This window comes from Scylla paramamosain, chromosome 26 (genome assembly GCF_035594125.1).
Source record: "Scylla paramamosain isolate STU-SP2022 chromosome 26, ASM3559412v1, whole genome shotgun sequence".
Taxonomy (NCBI): domain Eukaryota; kingdom Metazoa; phylum Arthropoda; class Malacostraca; order Decapoda; family Portunidae; genus Scylla; species Scylla paramamosain.
Genome location: NC_087176.1, coordinates 1,727,131 through 1,747,500, shown reverse-complemented (window position 1 = coordinate 1,747,500; position 20,370 = coordinate 1,727,131). Strand labels below are relative to the sequence as shown.

At 42.4% G+C, this 20,370-nt stretch overlaps 1 long non-coding RNA gene across 5 annotated transcripts in view; it reads right to left on the bottom strand.

The window, feature by feature from the left end:
* LOC135113571 (uncharacterized) overlaps window positions 1–17,677 on the bottom strand; it is a 395,407-nt gene extending 377,730 nt beyond the window's left edge. For 3 of the 5 annotated variants that reach the window (XR_010274879.1, XR_010274881.1, XR_010274882.1), the window contains exon 1: window positions 17,511–17,674. This is a non-coding gene — a long non-coding RNA (uncharacterized LOC135113571). Of the gene's footprint in view, window positions 1–17,510 lie in introns of all 5 variants that reach the window. The other 2 variants (XR_010274880.1, XR_010274878.1) reach the window with 2 other exon arrangements.
* Between the last annotated feature and the right edge of the window lie 2,693 nt (window positions 17,678–20,370).

The following is a 20,370-nucleotide window of genomic DNA, read 5'->3' as shown; positions in this document are numbered from 1 at the left end:
AGAGGATGTTCCTTCTTTGAACCCAAACTGCAAATCATTGGTCAATAGTTTATCCCTTTCTCTCATCAATACAATATTATCCAGTATTTTACTCATCAAACTACTAAGAGTAATCGCTCTGTAATTTTCACTGGTATTAAGATTTGCCCAACGACCTTTAGGAAGCGGTATCATAACCCCTTTCATCATGCTGTGGGGAGAGAAACCGTGCCTCAACATGGCTGAAAACAGTACAGACAAGTGTCCGTATAACACATCACCAGCATGTATGAGATGGTCAGACATCAGGTCACCCTCACCTTCTCCCTTTCCAGGCCTCACTCTCCGCAGTGCTTGACGCACCTCATCAGGCGTAATCAAGAGTATACTTTCATTACTATTTTTCTGACAAGAAATTACACTGTTGATGGCAGATTTTAAGCTATCCATCTCATTTGTATCGTATGAGGTACTGTTGTAAAGCTCTTCAAACTTTCCTTTAAATAAATCAGCTATATCTTTAGGACAATGTTTTCCATCAACTGCCTTAGGCGTTTTTTTCTTCTGTTTTCCCTTGTTTCTTACAGATCTCCAAAACTGTCTACCAGAAGCACTAGCCTGCAAACTCTCAGCTAATTTCTCTGTAGTTATTAACTCTTCTTGCTTTATAACCATCTTGCGTGCTTGGTGATAACATTTACGTGTTGTACGGCGTATTTCGGCAATGAGACCTTGCTGAGGTCGTTCACTGTCTACCCATAACCTGTGCCAAAACAAAGCAGTGCGAAAATAACCCTCAACACAATCATTCCAGCCTGGCACAATTTTCTTAACTCTCCCACAATTTGTCCTTGGTATACACTCTTTACTTGCCTTTATAAGTGCATTGGTGATATGATCATAAAATGCTGCTATTTCCATTTCATGCTGGGTGCACATATTATTTCTACACATTAACATATCTTCCGGTAGGGGAACATTTAACAGATATCCAGTGACTAACTCTTTATACCTTAATATATCCTCAGTATTTGCCTTATGCCAACATATGCGCTCGAAGGTCTCATGCTCAATATTTTCCACATTATAAGAAATAGTAACATCTAAAACACACTTTATAGCTATATGGTCTGATGGATTGTTTACAGAATCAATAGTAGTATAAGTCTGAAGAAAGTTAGATATATTGTCTGATATCAAAAAATGATCTATCAGGGATTTAAAATTATTTCCTTTACTGCAATAAGTATAAGCAACTGTGGATAAGGCATCATTATCACAACAATAAAACCTGTACTCATCGATAAATTTAACAAAGGCCCGTGTCTGGGGCGTAACACGGCTAAAATCAGTATTAAAATCACCACCTACTAATATAAAATCTATATCATTACTAAGACTAAGAACTGCTATATCACTCAGTATATTTACATATTCATTCACATTTTGGTCACTTCTTTGATCATCACAGGGCATATATACACATATCACCAAACCCGTTTGTTCTGGTAAATGAACTCGAACAGCACACAATCGTTTGGATTCATAAGGTACAGGAGTGACACGAAACCGCTTGGAGTCACGCCACAGGATGGCTGCTCCGCCGTGCGGCCTACCCCGCACCAGCCGACCCTCCTCCATGGCGCTGACCCCGTGCACATTCACACCCTCACCCACTCCATAAAACCAATCAAGCTGACTCATAAACAAACCATGCTCCTGGATTAAAAAAAAATCACTTTGATTATAAAGCTCACTTAGGAACGGTGCCCTTAAATCATCTGCATATTCACAATTATATGAAACACACGTTAGTAGTAGTAGTAGTAGTAGTAGTAGTAGTAGTAGTAGCAATAACAGTGTGAGAGAGAGAGAGAGAGAGAGAGAGAGAGAGAGAGAGAGAGAGAGAGAGAGAGAGAGAGAGAGAGAGAGAGAGAGAGAGAGAGAGAGAGAGAGAGAGAGAGAGAGAAACTGACTAAATGTCGCGTCCAAAATAGACAGAAAGGAGCGGTACACTTTTAGAAAAGAAAAAAAAAGAAAGAAAGAGAAAGAGAGAGAGAAGGTTGCCAAAAAGACTCCGGCCAGGCAAAAAATAAAAAGGGAGACAGAAAGCGAGAGAGAGAAAGTAACAGACCCAGAGGAGAAAAAGTCAAGGTCAATTTGGAGGTTGTTTTTGTCTCGTCTTTATTCTGGTGTTCTTTTTTCAGTCTTTCTTTACTGTGTTTGGCATCTCTCTCTCTCTCTCTCTCTCTCTCTCTCTCTCTCTCTCTCTCTCTCTCTCTCTCTCTCTCTGACCAAACACACTTACCTGTCCTGTCTAAAAACGCCACTAATTCATCTCTTATAGCCTTGACCTAACCTAACTTTACTTACCACCTCCTTCCACTTCCACCATTTAAACTAATCATTTAGACAGCCATGTTAATGTAGCACCTTTCAGTAATGCAGTCATCTTTCCTGTGTAACAAACCCACTAAACCCGTGACGTTTCGATCCCTGTGACAGTATTAATCTAACTTCAACTACTATCACCTCTTTACTCATTTCTCACGTCTATTATTCAGCTTCAGACTAACCAGTATTGTATCTCTCCGTAACACTCAGAGCTTCCTTGTCTAGCTAAGACACGAAAACCATGCGCTTCTAAAACTATGACATTCTTAACCCAATTTCCAGCTCCTGATAACTTTACCAGCCCCGCTATTCAGACACAACACCCTAAAAGACCAATCCTGTTTAATCCATGTACTGCCTAGAGCACCTAACCTAACCCCTGGCTTCTGATTCCTTTATCACATCTTTTATTCATATACGTGACTCTAAAACCAGCCAGTTCAGTCCGTGTGCTGTCACCATCTTAGAAAATCTAACCAAACTTCAAGCTCCTTCTCCTGACTCTTTCACCCCGAGACCAGACCAGTTAAACCCGTGCACTGCCACCATCCTAGAACACCTATCCTAACCTCTGGCTTCTGACCCTTTTACCACCTCCTTTATTCAGACAAGTAACTGTAAAACCAACCAGTTGAATCCGTGCGCTGCCACCATTCTAGATCTAACATAACTTCAAGCTCCTTCTGACCCTTTCACCCTGACACCAAACCAGTTAAATCTATGCACTGCCAGCCTCCTAAAAGCCCTAACAGGACCTAATTCTATCACCCTGTCTTTGTACCCTGACTCCTCTGCTGACATTATTCCCTCACTGTCAGCGTCATTCCAGGCCTTCACAGCCCCTGATAGTGACAGCAGCGACGGCCTCAAGCGTTAGCCAGCAGAAGCACCACGCCCCTCAGCCTCTCTTCCAGACTAAACTACTCCATTAATCGCCCCGTAAACTTTCCCTAACACTGCCACGCTGTCATTCCAGCCACCCAAACTTCCACTTAAGGTCTCCGGGGAGTGAATCTTTTAAGGGAGCGGGGAAGGGGAGATGAAGGTAGCTGTGAAGGGTTTGAGGTGAAGGAAAAGAGGTAAAGAGAAGATGGCTGTTGGAATGCTGGCGAGAAAAGGAAACTATTTATAAATCAAGAAGAGAGAAAGGAGAGGAATGAGATATATAGTAAATTAATGCACAGGAGGAAGATGATAAATGGTTTGAAGTGAAGGAAAGGGAGGATAAAGGAAAGGTTGGTTATCTAAACACAGGTGAGAAAAGGAAATCACTTATGAACTGAGGAAAGAGAAAGGAGGAAAAGCATGAAGAGAGTAAAATAACGAGGTGAAGGAAAAGGGACAAAGAAAAAGGAAGATAATTAGTAAAAGTTGTGAAATTAGCGTTACAAGGAAGAGGAAAAGGGAAAACAAATAAAAGAGCAGTAAAAAAAAAAAAAAGGAGGAGAAAAGGAGATAGAGAAAGGAATAGGGGAAAGAAGGATATAAAAGAGCAGCGCAATAAAAAGAAAAAGAAAGAGAGCGGAAGAAAAACCGAGAGGAATGGGAAGTTTAATGGAAAAGGAGGAGGAGGAGGAGGAGGAGGAGGAGGTTAAGACAACTAGAATATTATCGACAGTGAAAAAAAAAAAAAAATATTAAGAAAAGTGCATTACATAATCTCTCTCTCTCTCTCTCTCTCTCTCTCTCTCTCTCTCTCTCTCTCTCTCTCTCTCTCTCTCTCTCTCTCTCTCTCGTCTCACAAATGCATTAGGGAAAAGCGATGATTAAACTCCATGAATTATCTTCGTCAGACAAAGAGATAACGTAAAATTCCTGATATTATATTATGTTAAATTCTCTCTCTCTCTCTCTCTCTCTCTCTCTCTCTCTCTCTCTCTCTCTCTCTCTCTCTCTCTCTCTCTCTCTCTTGTAGCAATAGCGTTAAAAGAGCTTCATGGTGCCAAGTAATTAAGAGAAGAAGAAGGAGGAGGAGGAGGAGGAGGAGGAGGAGGAGGAGGAGGAGGAGGAGGAGGAGGAGGAGGAGGAGGAGGAGGAGGAGGAGGAGGAGAAGGAGGAGGAGGAGGAGGAGGAGGAGGAGGAGGAGGAGGAGGAGGAGGAGGACAGTGAAAAGGAGGGATTTTGACGAAGCAGTGACCTTACAAAATAAATCGTGTGTGTGTGTGTGTGTGTGTGTGTGTGTGTGTGTGTGTGTGTGTGTGTGTTAGTGTATGCAATTTTCGTATTTCTGCCATTGAAGATTTTACACACACACACACACACACACACACACACACACACACACACACACACACACACACACACACACACACACACACACACACACACGCGCGCGCGCGCGCACACATTTTAAACATTTCAGATTCTTTCATCCCACGACGTTTTTTTGGGGGGTGAGAGAGAGAGAGAGAGAGAGAGAGAGAGAGAGAGAGAGAGAGAGAGAGAGAGAGAGAGAGAGAGAGAGAGAGATCCTCACGTGTCTCTTTCTTGCTCTCTCATAATTATAATAGGTAAGACAGACTCTCTCTCTCTCTCTCTCTCTCTCTCTCTCTCTCTCTCTCTCTCTCTCTCTCTCTCTCTCTCTGTGAACCAACTTTCAAGGAAAAATTTCAACGATGCTTCTTGTAAAGGAAGGAGGAGGAGGAGGAGGAAGAGGAAGAGGAAGAGGAAGAGGAAGAGGAAGAGGAAGAGGAAGAAGAAGAAGAAGAAGAAGAAGAAGAAGAAGAAGAAGAAGAAGAAGAAGAAGAAGAAGAAGAAGAAGAAGAAGAAGAAGAAGAAGAAGAAGAAGAAGAAGAAGAAGAAGAAGAAGAAGAAGAAGAAGAAGAAGAAGAAGAAGAAGAAGAAGAAGAAGAAGAAGAAGAAGAAGAAGAAGAAGAAGAAGAAGAAGAAGAAGAAGAAGAAGAAGAAGAAGAAGAAGAAGAAGAAGAAGAAGAAGAAGAAATCAAGCAAGCAATCAAATAACAAAGGAAATAGACAGAAAAACTAGATTCTGATATAATGACATTCTCCGCTGTCCTTTCTCTCTCCTCTCTCTCCTCCTCCTCCTCCTCCTCCTCCTCCTCTCATTCCTCCCTTCCCTTATCATCTTCCCCTTCAATGTACAACCTCCTTTCTGCCTCCCTTCCCCCTTGCCTCCGTCAAGTCACCACGCAAGACAACAAAGAATCAGACGATGGAAGAATATAATAGAAACACAAATGCGATATACAAAATAATGACGGGAAAAACAAGAAGCGACAACATAATGACCTGTATTGTTAACACTTTGTCTTATTATAGTGATTTTCAAAGGGAAGGGACATCATTAGCCAGGTTCAGGTGATTTTTTTTTTTCTCAGTGACGATCCAGAGTGCTTGTTAATTTGTCACTAGGAACGTGAAAACATCCTTGGAAGAGCCTTCGATCTCACTAAAGGTCGTGATGCTGGAAATATGTTGGTGTGCTTCATATCTCGGGGCTGCGTCGTGTAAGTCTGATGGCTTCTTGCTGGTTACCTTATTTTCTTTATATTTTTCTTATTATTCCGTTACGTTCTTGTGTTCTTAACTCAGTGTCAGACGCAAAGACGTTTAGGAATGCAGAGTAAATGGGGTAATAAATCAAATTAATGCTCCTTGTTAGTCTGTACCTTCAGTTCTCCAAGGCAGTGACGGCATTCCTTACTAAATATCACACTACATTTTATGACAGTTTTTTAGGCTTAGCTCAGGTGGAAAAATAAAAAAATGTACCCTAACTCGACAAAAAATCTAGAAAAAAAAATGCATCCAAACCTGCCCAAAACCTGAAAGGAATATTGCAGTGGTGGTGGTGGTGGTGGTGATAGATACCTTTACCTGTCCTGGCCCACCTCACCAGCACAGGCACACGCAGGTAGGTAGGTGGGCAGGCAGGCAGGCAGGTGGGTGGGTACAATAGTGGTCAGAAATCAAGCATCCTTCAGCACTCGGTTTCAGCACAGCCCCAAATAGCCACGCGGTGCAGCTTGTTATTCTGTTGCCTTTTGAGTCTCGGGTCCCTTTCTTCCCCAATCAATGCACTGTGATTTGGTTGCGCCTAGTTTGATGTTACACAAATGGAGTTCCCTGGTTTACATTTACGCTACTTTTAAACGTTAATATTTCCTACTTCGTCATATATATAAGTAATGCTACGTGAAAATAAAAATATATATAAAATGTCACTATAGTTTAAATGTGATGAAAGAATAAAAGAAAAGCAACAGGCAATGATTCGTGTGTTTAGTCGCCAGATGTCGCTACGGAGCAAGAAAATAAATGAATAGATAAACACAAATAAATAAATAACGAGGAACGCCATCAACTCTACCGCCACTGAAGCACAAACGCAAGCGAGAGTGTTCATCTTTACTGCAGCCTCCTGAAAACAAAAGCGGATCATAAAGACAAAATATAAGAGTACATCAGGGAGACGCCATTAAATATTTCACTCTGCAATAAGTCCCGTGATCTCTTTCTCGCCGGACCACGCGGGGATCTGAACCCATTAGTCATACTCTGAACCTATTTTTAGAGTATTTAATTCCCTTTCATTATTGCCCATCCCTGCTCCTATGATCCCTTCTTCACCAGACCATGCAGGGATGTGGACCTATTTCCTGTTAGTCTTGGAGTCCATCTTAAGGTGTCTAATCCCCTTCTGTGTTGATTATTCTTGCTCATAACTCATACTGATAACTTATTCGTAACGGAAGTGCATGAGTCAAGAGAGAGAGAGAGAGAGAGAGAGAGAGAGAGAGAGAGAGAGAGAGAGAGAGAGAGAGAGAGAGAGAGAGAGAGAGAGAGAGAGAGAGAGAGAGAGAGAGAGAGAGAGAGTTCATTTATGTAACTGGTAATGCATAAATTGGAATCTTTATTACTCTCTTTCTCCTCCTCCACCTCCTCCTCCTTCTCCTTCTTCTCCTCATCCTCCTTCTCTTCCTCCTCCTCATCATCATCATCATCATCTTCCTCCCTCTTATCATATCTTCTTTTCTTTTCACTTCTTTATTTTTTTTCTCGCTTCTTTTTTATATCCCGTCTCCTCGTCCTTCTATTTCTTCTTCTCTCTTCTGAATCGTCTTCCTCCTCCTCCTCCTCCTCCTCCTCCTCCTCCTCTCTGACATGATCTCCCTCGTTTACTTAAGTATCCTGAGTGAAACCTAAGAGAGAGAGAAAGAGAGAGAGGTAGGAAGGAAGGAAAGGTGATCTCTCTCTCTCTCTCTCTCTCTCTCTCTCTCTCTCTCTCTCTCTCTCTCTCTCTCTCTCTCTCTCTCTCTCCTAGAAGAGATATTTTCCTCCCTCTCATCCATTTCAGGTTTATCTTAGTCTCCCTTCTCCTCCCTTGCCACTTCCTGAATTGGCTGCGTTATCTCTCTCTCTCTCTCTCTCTCTCTCTCTCTCTCTCTCTCTCTCTCTCTCTCTCTCTCTCTCTCTCTCTTGCTGGCCATCCTCACATTTACTACCACTGTCCACCTCCTCCTCCTCCTCCTCCTCCTCCTTAGCTCCTCCCTCTCCCCTCCTCTTCTTTACCTCCCTCTCTCCCTTCTAAAATCAACTCCACTCCCTCTCTCTCTCTTTTTCTCTCACTCACTTATTCATTCTCTAGCCCAGTTGTTCACTCGTTCCCTCCCTCATCCATTCTCTCTCTCTCTCTCTCTCTCTCTCTCTCTCTCTCTCTCTCTCTCTCTCTCTCTCTCTCTCTCTCTCTCTCTCAAACATACACAGGTGAGTCTCAGGTAAACATACAGAGTCGCTTTTCTACCTTGGTCTGAATTAGTTATCATCTGCACTCAGGGAATATTTGAAATACACGTGGAATGTATGTATATCTAGCTCTCTCTCTCTCTCTCTCTCTCTCTCTCTCTCTCTCTCTCTCTCTCTCTCTCTCTCTCTCTGGAAGTGAAGCCCTAATGAGGAAGGCTGAGTTTCCAGTGTGTGTGTGTGTGTGTGTGTGTGTGTGTGTGTGTGTGTGTGTGTGTGTGTGTGTGTGTGTGTGTGTGTGTGTGTGTGTGTGTGTGTGTGTGTGTGTGTGTGTGTGCGCGCGCGCGCTCTTGTTCTTCTACCATTATCATTAGTATCATCTTTTCACACACACACACACACACACACACACACACACACACGTAACAAAAAAATATTTCTTTCTTTACCTAAAAGCATGTTACATCCACTTACACCACTCTCACCTAATTACGTGTGTGTGTGTGTGTGTGTGTGTGTGTGTGTGTGTGTGTGTGTGTGTGTGTGTGTGTGTGTGTGTGTGTGTGTGTGTGTGTGTGTGTGTGTGTGTGTGTGTGTGATATTCCCTTAGTTTCCATAATTTTTCGTAGTTTTTTTTTCTTTCTTCTCACTAACTTAAATTCTCCAGTTAATTTCTCTCAAAATATTAACTTATGTTCCTTTTTTTCTTCTGCATCGTTTTCTTTTTTCTTTTCTTTTTTTATTCCCGTCTTTAATTCTTATTCCTGTTAATTCCAATGGACGCTCTCATTTCTTCTAATTTCCACTGCTTTTTATACTTCATATTTCGCTGTCATGCTAATTTTCCCTCCTTTTTCCTTTATTTGAATCTTTTTCCCCGGCTCCTTTCACTGACACGCCGCTCATCTTCTTTCATATTCTCTCCAAACGTTTTCCCTGCCTCACTTATTTCCTTCCCTTTTTATTTCCTTGTATACTTTTCACTGCCTTCCTTATCATTTTCTTCCTTTTTATCCTGCTTTATTTTCATTTTCCCGTTACTTTGACTGAGGAAACGTTAATTACTTAGTTTTCTTTCATTTCCCCCAGCAGTTCTTATTTTCCTCCTTTTCCTTCCGTACTCTTCTCTATTTTCCTCGGTTTTCCTGCCTTAATCTCTTTTCCCCCGTTAGTTTCAGTGGGGACGCGTTCACTCCTGGGCCGCAGTTCTGGTTCCTCTCCACTCTTTTGCCCGAACAAGTCAATCACCTCAATATTCTGTGATGGATTGGTCCCGCCCAGGTGAGTGTTGGACGCGTTGCATGGTGGGTGGCAGCCATTTGCGCTCTCTCTCTCTCTCTCTCTCTCTCTCTCTCTCTCTCTCTCTCTCTCTCTCTCTCTCTCTCTCTCTGTTTATCTCACCGATTTATCTATTCATTTTTTTTATTTTTTTTCATATAGGAGCACCGGCCAAGCGCATTATAATAAAAAGGCCCACTGTCTGTCTGTCTGTCTGTCTGTCTGTCTGTCTGTCTGTCTGTCTGTCTGTCTGTTTGTCCATCTATCTATCTGTTTTGTCTATCTTCTTCTTCTTCTTAACTTTCTCCTCATCCATCTCTTTCTCCTCCAGATATTTCTTCTTCTTCGTTTTTGCAGGATAATTAACTACGTCTCTCTCTCTCTCTCTCTCTCTCTCTCTCTCTCTCTCTCTTCACGGTAACAATTCTCCCAAGCATAAAGGAAACGAGTACATCAATTACAGAAAGAACCAGCCAGCAGTTTTCTTTATTCAGTTCTGTCTTTTTTTTTCCGGATTGCGCTTCAGTTTTTCTCTTCCCCAAACTAAAGAAAGAGAACGAGGACGACTAAAGCAACACACAAGAATAATAATAATAATAAAAAAAGTACCTACGTGGCATAAAATAAAGCTGGAGATGAGAAAAAAAAACGAGCAAAATAAGAAAAATAATGCGATTTCCCACATGGCGTTTACCTATCGTTTCTCTTGAAGGCAATTACCAGAATGAAAAAAATAAATCAATAAAAAGTTAAAAGATATATATGAAAAAAAAAAAACACTAACAAATGTCACGTGCCAAAAAAAGAAAAGTAAAAAATCAATAAAAAGTTTAAAAAAATATATAAAAAAGAAAGAAGAAAACACTAACACCTTATCCTCAATCAGCCAAGGAAGAGAAAATAAAAAAATAAAAAAATAAAAAAATAAGAAGAGGAAAAGGAGTAGAAGGCACAGACCACCACCACCACCTCCACCTCCACCACCACCACCACCACCACCACCACAACCCAGATGCCACGCGCTGACCGATGAAAACACTGCTGGAGAGGACAGCTTGGGAGAGAGAGAGAGGGAGAGGGAGAGGTAGAGGAAGTGAGGGGAAGGGAGGGGAGGGTAAAATTGTGCCAAAACTGGTGCCCTTAAAGTTTTGGAGTAAAGAGGGATTGGCTGACGAGGTCCTCCTGAGTCCTCTTCCTCTTCTTCCTCCTCCTCCTCCTCCTCCTCTTGTTTCTAAGCCTCTGTTATTTACAAATTCTTATTCTCAACTTGGAGAGTGGATGGAGGAAGGGGAGAATAGAAGGATGGAAGAAGGGAGAAGTGGAGGAGGAGGTGGAGGAGGATTAGGAGGAGGAGGAGGAGGAGAATAATATATGGAAGAGGAGATAAGTGAGGAAATAAAACACACACACACACACACACACACACACACACACACACACACACACACACACACACACACACACACACACAAAGGAGGAGAAGGAAGAGGAGAAGGAGGAGAATAATGTATGGAAGAGGAGATAAGTGAGGAAATAAAACACACACACACACACACACACACACACACACACACACACACACACACACACACACACACACACACACACACACACACACACACTAACTGCGCAACACGAGAGGGAAATTAACTTATTTCCTGAAAGTCATAATCCAGTGTTTTAAGGAAGAAGTTTATGGAGGAGGAGGAGGAGGAGGAGGAGGAGGAGGAGGAGGAGGAGGAGGAGGAGGAGGAGGAGGAGGAGGAGGAGCAGCAGGAGGAGAGAATAAGCAGAGCATCATGGGAGGAAAACTAACTTAAAAGAAGACATAAAAGTTATCGAAGGAAAAGGGAAAACAAGGGAAAATATAAAGGAAAGAGAGGGAGATGGAGAATTTGTGGTGAGAGGAAAGAGGGAGAAAGGAGTAAATGGGAAGGGGATAAAAGTTGGTAAAGGGGAGTAAGGGGAGAGAGAGGAAGAGTTTGTGGTGAGGGGAGTAAGGGGAAGTGTATGTGTGTATGTGTGTATGGATGAAGGTGTTTTCTCTCTCTCTCTCTCTCTCTCTCTCTCTCTCTCTCTCTCTCTCTCTCTCTCTCTCTCTCTCTCTCTCTCTCTCTCTCTCTCTCTCTCTCTACACCCTCGCCCATACACTTTGCATAGAGAGAACATTTGTTGCAGGGTCTTTGTCAGCCGGGGAGGGGGGGGAGGGGGAAGGCACTGAAGGGGGAAAGAAGGGAAGAGATGGAGGAAGAGAGAGAGAGTGAGGGGGGAAGAAGATCGTAGAAGAGGGAATAGGGAGGAATAGGAGAGGAAGATTTGGCAAGGTATGATATGGGAGAGCAGTGGTGGTGGTGGTGGTGGTGGTGGTGGTGGTGGTGGTGGTGGTGGTGGTGGTGGTGATGGTGGTTGTGGTGGTGGTGGTGATAGGAAAGGAAATCTGGTGTGCTTTTAAACTCACATTATCAAGGACACACACACACACACACACACACACACACACACACACACACACACGAGACACGGATGGCTAATTCGCTCGCAAGGAAACTTTCTCTCTCTCTCTCTCTCTCTCTCTCTCTCTCTCTCTCTCTCTCTCTCTCTCTCTCTCTCTCTCTCATCAATTGCGTCGCCAGCAAAGAGGATGGGGAGGGGAGGGGACCTGTCTGTTAGTTTGTCTGTTAATGAGACTTGCGGAAAGGGAGGGAGGGGAGAGGGAGAGGGTAAGGGAGAGGGACGAGAGAGGGGAAAGAGAAAAAGCGACAGAGAGGATAGAGAGCGTAAAAAGAGAAAGAAGGGGGATGTTGTAGAGGTAAGAGGACAACAGGAGGAGGGGGAGAGCTGGAGGAAGAGAGGAGAGAGAGAGAGAAGAGAATGGATAAAAGCTTAGGAAGGAGCACTGTATGGGTTTAAAATATATTCCCTACTCTTTCCCTCGTAAGACTCGAACATACGTATTTCCATCTGTAATCCCAACGCTGCCACCACTTTCTGCTATAAACGTTACTAGAGGAAGGAAAAAAGATATCGCATTAGAAGACCTTAACATTTTAGTCTCCTCCACATAACACCCGAACACTAAACACAAGCATTTCCATCTGTAATCCCAACGCTGCCACCATTTCCTGCTATAAACTTTACTAGAGGCAGGAAAAAGATATTGTATTGAGTATTATAAGACCTGAACATTTTAGTCTCCCACACGTAACACCCGAACACTAAACACAAGCATTTCCATCTATAAGTCCCAACTCTGCCCATTAGTCGACAGTGAAGCCGGCAAATTAGTTCGAAACATTACCAATAGATGGCAGCGTTCCCACCGTAATTGCACATTTGGCCGGTAGATGGTGGGATCACGTCAGCGGCGTCTGGGTCTACAGCTCTGAGTTTCCCATTCCTCCTTCAGCGGCTCGGCGGAGTAATCACCATGTAATTAGATGCCGAGGCGGAGAGGTAGCGGTGGCGGTGGTGGTGGTGACAGCTGGTACCCCGATGATGCCAAGGCAGGTGAACCACAGGGAAGGATAGATAGGTGGATGGATGGATGGATGAATGGATGGATGGATAGGTAGGTAGATACATAGATAGATAGATAGATAGATAGATAGATAGATAGATAGATAGATAGATATATAGATAGATAGATAGATAAATAGATAGATAGATAGATAGATAGATGGATGTATGGATGAATAGATAAATAAATGAACAGACAGATACAGATATTGACAAATAAATAAATATTGGCAGACAAACACCAATTTCTATCTAAATATTTACATTCAACAATAATTACAATCACTAAATCCGCATAATTTCGGAAAACATGAGTGTGTGCCTTTGTGATACCGTGAAAACTTTACATAGCAGGATAGACAAGAGAGAGAATTTCCCGTGGACTCAACAATGAAATTTACGTAGAAGTCTGGAGCTCACCACGTTAGAAGTCAACTTTTCCTTGCGTAATACTGTGAAAATAATAATAAGCGAGGGAGGAAACTCCGGAATAAACAGCGCGGAGGGAGTTATTAAAAACGTGAGGGCGTGACGCGTGAAAGTGTAATAGAGGTGGGACGCGCGATATGCATACAGGAATACTGAAGAGGAGGACGGAGAGGAGGAGGAGAAGGAGGAGGAAGAGGAGATGCATTAACTCCTGAGAAGATTACTGAAGAGAGGACGATGTGAGGTGAAGGACGAGTTGTGAAGAAAAAGGTGCAGGAGGACGGCGGGACAGGCAAGGAGGAGACACCAGGAGACCACATCCACCACCCCGGAGCCACACACCGCCACCATCACGAGGAACACTCTCTGGAGGTCCCTTTGCATAACATAGGGTCCCACTCTGCGGTCCTCAAGCGGCACGAACCCACACACGGCCAGAAAGACCACTGCCAGTCCCACACGCCACGGGGATACGAAGCGACACACGCAGAAGCACACGAGACTCCGGAGCAGCCAGAAATACTCCCCGGAATATGAGGCGTAGTTGTCAAGCACACGGCGACGCGCCTCCTCACGTGACTGAGGAACTGAGAGGTTCTTCAGGGAGCAGAGGAGGTCCAGGGCGTAAGGGCTGGACCGTGGGGAGACTCTGAGGGCGGTCTCCAGTGTCTTAAGGAACAAGAACCAACACCGCCAGCCCACGATGAAGAGATCCGCCACGGCGCCTGGTCTGTTTAGCAAACTCCCGCACGTGTGTTGGACCAGGGCCTTCACGTGCTGGGCTTTGTCTTTCAAGTCCATCCTCCCCACCTCATCCCGTGTCTCGCAACTCTCACTCTCTGTCTCCTCCTCACCCGGCTCCTCTTCCCAAGCCTCCCAGTGCCACTTCTTTTCAGGCTCTGTGGGATATTTGGGTTCCCTGGGCTCTGTGGACTCTTCTCTGGGCTCTCTAGGCTCCGAGGGTTCTAAGGGCTTCTCCGCGCCGTCCTTGTCGTGGTCCATGGTGAAGAATGACTCTCAGTCACGCAAACACGAGTCAATAGAAAACCGTGACGAAAGTAAATAAAGTAAATTGTTGACGAGAAGGGGAAGGAATGACGACGAACGGAACTTAAGGCGGTTATAATGCTAGCAACACTTCCCTACAACTTTTACTTGTTATAACCAGCGAAAATTAGTGATGACACATATCACCAAACCACACTTCTTCCCTGGTTTGCTAACATGACCACCACTCTAAGCCAAATATAAACAGAGGCTCAGCAAGACATCCTAACCACTTCCAGCTTCACCCCACTCTTACTTAAAGCCCAGATTATTATAGCTAGCAGAATTCAGTCCCTAATGATGACACAAAGCCAAACCACACTTCTTCCCTGTTTGCTGACAAGACCACTACTCTAAGCCTGTACACCCCTAACAAGACTCACCCTAACTACCTCCTACTTCACCCAACAACCATACAACCCCATACATTCTACCCATTCCTGCCTTCCTTTCACCCATAGACGCTCCCCTCTCCAGCCACACGTCCTCCTCATGTTCCTCTCCACCATACAAGGCAATCTAGCTGTCAGGGTGGAGGCTTGTTAGCAGTAAATTACCCTAAATACAATTAAATGGATAACTGAACTAAGTGACAAAGGAAGACAGGCAGATATATGCGGGTAATTAAGTACAGGTGAATTGGGCGAGGGGAATGAGGGGAATGTACAGGTAGTGTTGTAATAGGTTTGTTTCTTCCTTCCGTTTCCCCTTAGAAGTCCTTCCTTTCACTCTTCATATGGGTTTCTCTTTCCCTTTCGTTTCCCCTTAAGAGTTCTTCCATTCACTGTTCTAATGGGTTCTCTTTTCCCTTCCCTTTCCGCTTAAATACTCCTTCCATTTACTTTCCCCTTTAGAGTTCTTCAATTCACTGTTCTAATGGGTTCTCTTTTTCCTTCCCTTTCCCCTTAAATACTCATTCCATTTACTTTCCCCTTAAGAGTTCTTCCATTCACTGTTCTAATGGGTTCTCTTTTTCCTTCCCTTTCCCCTTAAATACTCCTTCCATTTACTCTCCCCTTTAGAGTCCTTCCATTCACTGTTCTAATGGGTTCTCTCCCCTTCCCTCTACAGTTCTAACGGGTGCCTCTTCCCTTCCCTCTACACTTCTAATGGGCAACAGAGATCAAATTAGTGAGGTATTAATAGCATACGTTACCTGGACAGGAGAGGAATGCTAAGCTTGCGGGAAAGACTGAAAGGACTGCACATCCTATTCGGGGACCGGCATCTCAGTGGGCCTTTTATTTATTTATTTATTTTTTTTTTTTTTTTTTGTTGCCCTTGGCCGGTGTCCCCCCACATAAAAATAAATAAATAAATAAAAACACTGGCCAGAATTAAAGTAAACACACGCAGCCACGCCGTGTTGAAAATTGAATTACAATGATATTCATGTCAAGCCTAACTCAAAGAAGGAAAATAATGTTGAGTTTACCTTTGTACTTTTCTTTCAGTTAACATTGAAATTTTGTGATACTAGATTTGGTTTTGTTTAGTTTGTCATATTTTTTTTTTTTCTGTTTTCAATGAATGTTGCAAAATTAGATAAGTTTAATGCCAAACTAATCCAAAATAAAATAGAAATATTGAATTAAATTTTTTATCTCTCCTTTTTAAATAATGAAATACTCGTTTACTTCATCAATGTAAAGGAAATAACGAAAAAAAATGTGATTAATATAAAACAATCTTTACAATTTCAACAGAAAAGGTAAAAAAAAAAAACATTTATTTTCTCCTTTTTTTCAAATTTAATATTACAAATCCAAGGAGTTTATTGCAGCGAAAGTGACGGAAATTATTGCTTGCATTACCCATGATTAAAACACAGACCAGCCATCAATGAACAACACAACCAACTAGTCTACCTCACCAAGACTTTATTTCTACTTGGCATAATGTTAAAAATATGAACATGCAGATCCCCTCTCTCTCTCTCTCTCTCTCTCTCTCTCTCTCTCTCTCTCTCTTGACATGGACTAAAAATAAAACACGTGCGAAGGAGGCGGAGGCGAATGAGGAAGAGGAAGCACTGATAAGGAATGAAGAGGAGGAGGGAGAGAAAAATTAAGAAGGCGAATGAGGAAGAAAAGAGGAAAATGAGAAATGATGGAGTGACGAAAAGAAGAAAAAAAAAGGAGGAGGAGAAGGAGGAGGAGGGGGAAGAAGAACAAGAAAAAGAAGAAAAAAGAAAAATGAAAAGAAATGAAAAGAAAAAGAAGAAAAGGAGGAGGAGGAGGAGGAGGAGTTGCAGAAGTAGGCGAATAGGAGTGGGTGGTGGACGAGGAGGAGGAGGAGGGGGAATAGGGGGGAGCGTACACCCCTCATACCATCAGACAAAGGGCGGCACGCGAGGTCCCTTCAAGTATCGGGGAACCGTCCAGCGGAGCCCCTTAAGTCTCCCTTCAGAACAGATGCCGCGGTGTTGGATTGCTTATAACAGGATCCAACCCCTTATACTCCCCACACTGCCTTGTAACCCTCAAAAAATGCGCTAATATTCTGGTTTTACTAATAAGATCTGTGCCCAAAGCCTATGAGATGAATGTAATGGTGTTGGATTGCTTATAACAGGATCCAACCTCTTATACTCCCCACACTGCCTTGTAACCCTCAAAAAAATGCGTTAATATTCTGGTTTTACTAATAAGATCTGTGCTCAAAGCCTATGATATGAATGTAATGGTGTTGGATTGCTTATAAAAGAATCTAATCCCTTATACTCCCCACATTGTCTTTAACTCTCAAAATGCGTTAATATTCTGGTTTTAATAGTAAGATCTGTGCCTAAAGACTATAAGGTAAATGTAATAGTGTTGAATTGCTTGTAAGAGGATCCAGTCCCTTATACTTCCGACACTGCCTTACTTGCATCCCAAAAATTGCATTCATACCTTGACATTAGCAATAGGACCATTAAATCCTCCAAAATACAAATGTAATAGTGATGGATTCCATAAGAAAATCGAGTCCCTGATACTCCCTGACACTGCATGATATTCCCTTATATCACATAGATGACATTTTCTGGTATTGGCATGACTTTTTTATTTTTTTATTTATTGCGGAAATACTCTACACATTAATGAGTCTGAATATCAACAGCGTAACACATGGACAAAGTATTTCAACTCTTAAGACTAATTGAACACTAATTCTCTTACCTCGCTCTGATCTGGGTTCTAGTGACGTGCAGAGATTTCGATTATCGCCACTAAGATTAAAAAAATACTTGGATTCCTCCGATACTCGCTGATTTCTTTAGGTTAGTCGCCTCGTTCGTCAGATCGTCAAGATGGCTACCGCAGGAGAGGACGAATTTACCTCAATGACTCCAAAATATCAGATTCGATTTTGGCAGTTACAACTATCATATAATGTTACGCTATTGAGTAAAAATTACTGGGAACATTAATCTGATGTAGAATATAGCTAAAAGTAACGAAATATTGAATTAGAAATACAATTACATCAATGTACCTGACGTAAAGAATAGTTAAAGGAACGAAATAATTGGCTAAATGTAAAATTGGACCTCAGAAATTAATGAACTGATTATTTTTACCACCGAACACGGTATATACAGCGTAATAATAATAAAATATCGCTTACGCACTCTGGGTAAGAGTACGACAGTTTCCAGTAAAGCATGACACACTCGTTAAAATGTCGATATGATATGTATGGCCGTGTGTGAAAATTTATAAGCTTATATTTTTACTGCCTTACTAAAGATAAAACACTTCATGTACTCTCTCTCTCTCTCTCTCTCTCTCTCTCTCTCTCTCTCTCTCTCTCTCTCTCTCTCTCTCTCTCTCTCTATTAAGCTTCTCCGGGGCTGAGTAAGAAAAATTACACTGTTAGCAAATACATATATCACTGTAAAACGACAAATAGAAGGAAATGAAGGGAAAAATATATCAGAACTTACGTGATGATGATGATGATGATGATGATGATGATGATGATGGTGACGATGATAATGATGATGAAGACATTACGTAATCTAATCTCTAAATTTCATGATAGTCTTTTCTTGTTATGTCTATAGCCTAGCCACCTATTCTTCTAATATTGTTACTACTACTACTACTACTACTACTACTACTGCTACTACTACTACTACTACTACTACTACTACTATTGATTGATTTGTTTCTCTTTTCCTTTCACGTGAATGACAAAAAAAAAAAATCCTCATTTATACAGACAGCACGAACTTTTTTTTTTCCCCTTTTATCAGAGGAGGACAATTTTAGCCGCGTCAAATCACAATAAATCAGCATAATTAACAGTGCGATAAATTTCCTCACAGGACAGGCTCTTCATTTCCCTCACAGCCTCATCCCGCACCCCAACCTGACCCCAGCGCGCGGCAGGAAGAGGAAAGTCACTGATGGGCTAAATTATTTCTTTCCGGGTTTGAACGCCAACGGCCACCAGGATTACTACGCCATATTTTGAAATACTTGTGGGGGTGTGTGGCCCCCGACAATACTTCTACTCATCTTCTCTACTACATTCATAATTACGTTACGCGAGTTTTTAAGGATGTTTTTATATTTCTAGTAACAGATTAACAAGATTTCTACATTAAGAAGAGGAGAAACACTCGACAACGGGGATAATCATCTCTGGCCCTTGAAAATAGTCTCTCTCTCTCTCTCTCTCTCTCTCTCTCTCTCTCTCTCTCTCTCTCTCTCTCTCTCTCTCAGGTTTTCACGGATGCTTTACCAAATGACAGTGCAGAATAATTGTCTAACTCTCATTAAAATCATAAAAAAAAAAGACCTTGAAAGCCATTATAATCTGCACCACAGCAAATGGAAAGTATTTGAGATTAGCCGCTTAAAATTTTTGTCACTATCCTCAAAACTTTCGTTGCGTTTCATCCCGATTCGTTTAAACGGGCTCCAGTGGAAGTTTTCAAAGTCTTTTCATTATAGTGATGGTATTAGTGGGAAAGACACACATGAGGATCTATTGAATAATGTTTTTTTTTTTTTTTTTAATGATGAGAGAACGAAATGTTTCAGAATGCGGGCAAGCACAATACTAGGTTGGGAAATAGTGTCAGAAGGCATCAAGTGGGTTTCAAATTCTAGCAGCTTTAACATTTATCAGTTTTCTCCTCTAAATCACACACACACACACACACACGAAAGGATTCTGGTGATTTATGAATAACCATTGACGTAAAGACTATTTTCCATCATTCGCTCATCGCGTGCATCAAATTTCTCGTTTCATTTTGGCAACTGTATTAAAAAATTGTAACTGTGCTTCAAATCCATACAAGCCTACATAAATCCGTGCATGATCAAAGAAAAACATATCAAAGCTTTAATTCACCGAGACAGATGAGAGAGAGAGAGAGAGAGAGAGAGAGAGAGAGAGAGAGAGAGAGAGAGAGAGAGAGAGAGAGAGAGAGAGAGAGAGAGAGAGTTGACCCAAGCTAACATAGAGGTATATCCTACCACTTCCCTTCCTCTTCTACCATCACCACCACCACCACCTCCTCCTCCTGCTCTCCTTCCATCTATGACCTTAATATTATTCCATGTAATCCTCTCACGCATCCTCTCCTTACCTTCCCTCCCTCCTAACCCTCTCCCCCTCCTTCCCTCCCTCCTAACCCTCTCCACCTCCTTCCCTCCCTCCACATCACTGCCCTCCCTCTATTTCACTCACATATTCCATGCTCAGATTCACCTGTTTATTGTTACCTGGAATACTAATTAGTTTCTCTACCTGCCCCTAATATCTCAATTAATTTTCCACTTCCAAGATTCACTCCTCAAGTGTGCCTCCCTCTCACTCACTCCTCATGCCATTTCTCACACATTTCACGCCACACTGGCTTTAGACATATTGGCAGGATTGCTAACTTGCTAGGTTGCTTACATTCCCTCACAGGTGTCCAAGCTAAATCGTGAAAGGAGACAAACCTGTATTGTCTGACAAGGAGGGGATACGAACCTGGGACCTCTGGCTTCCAAGTTGTGCATGAATACCACTATGCCA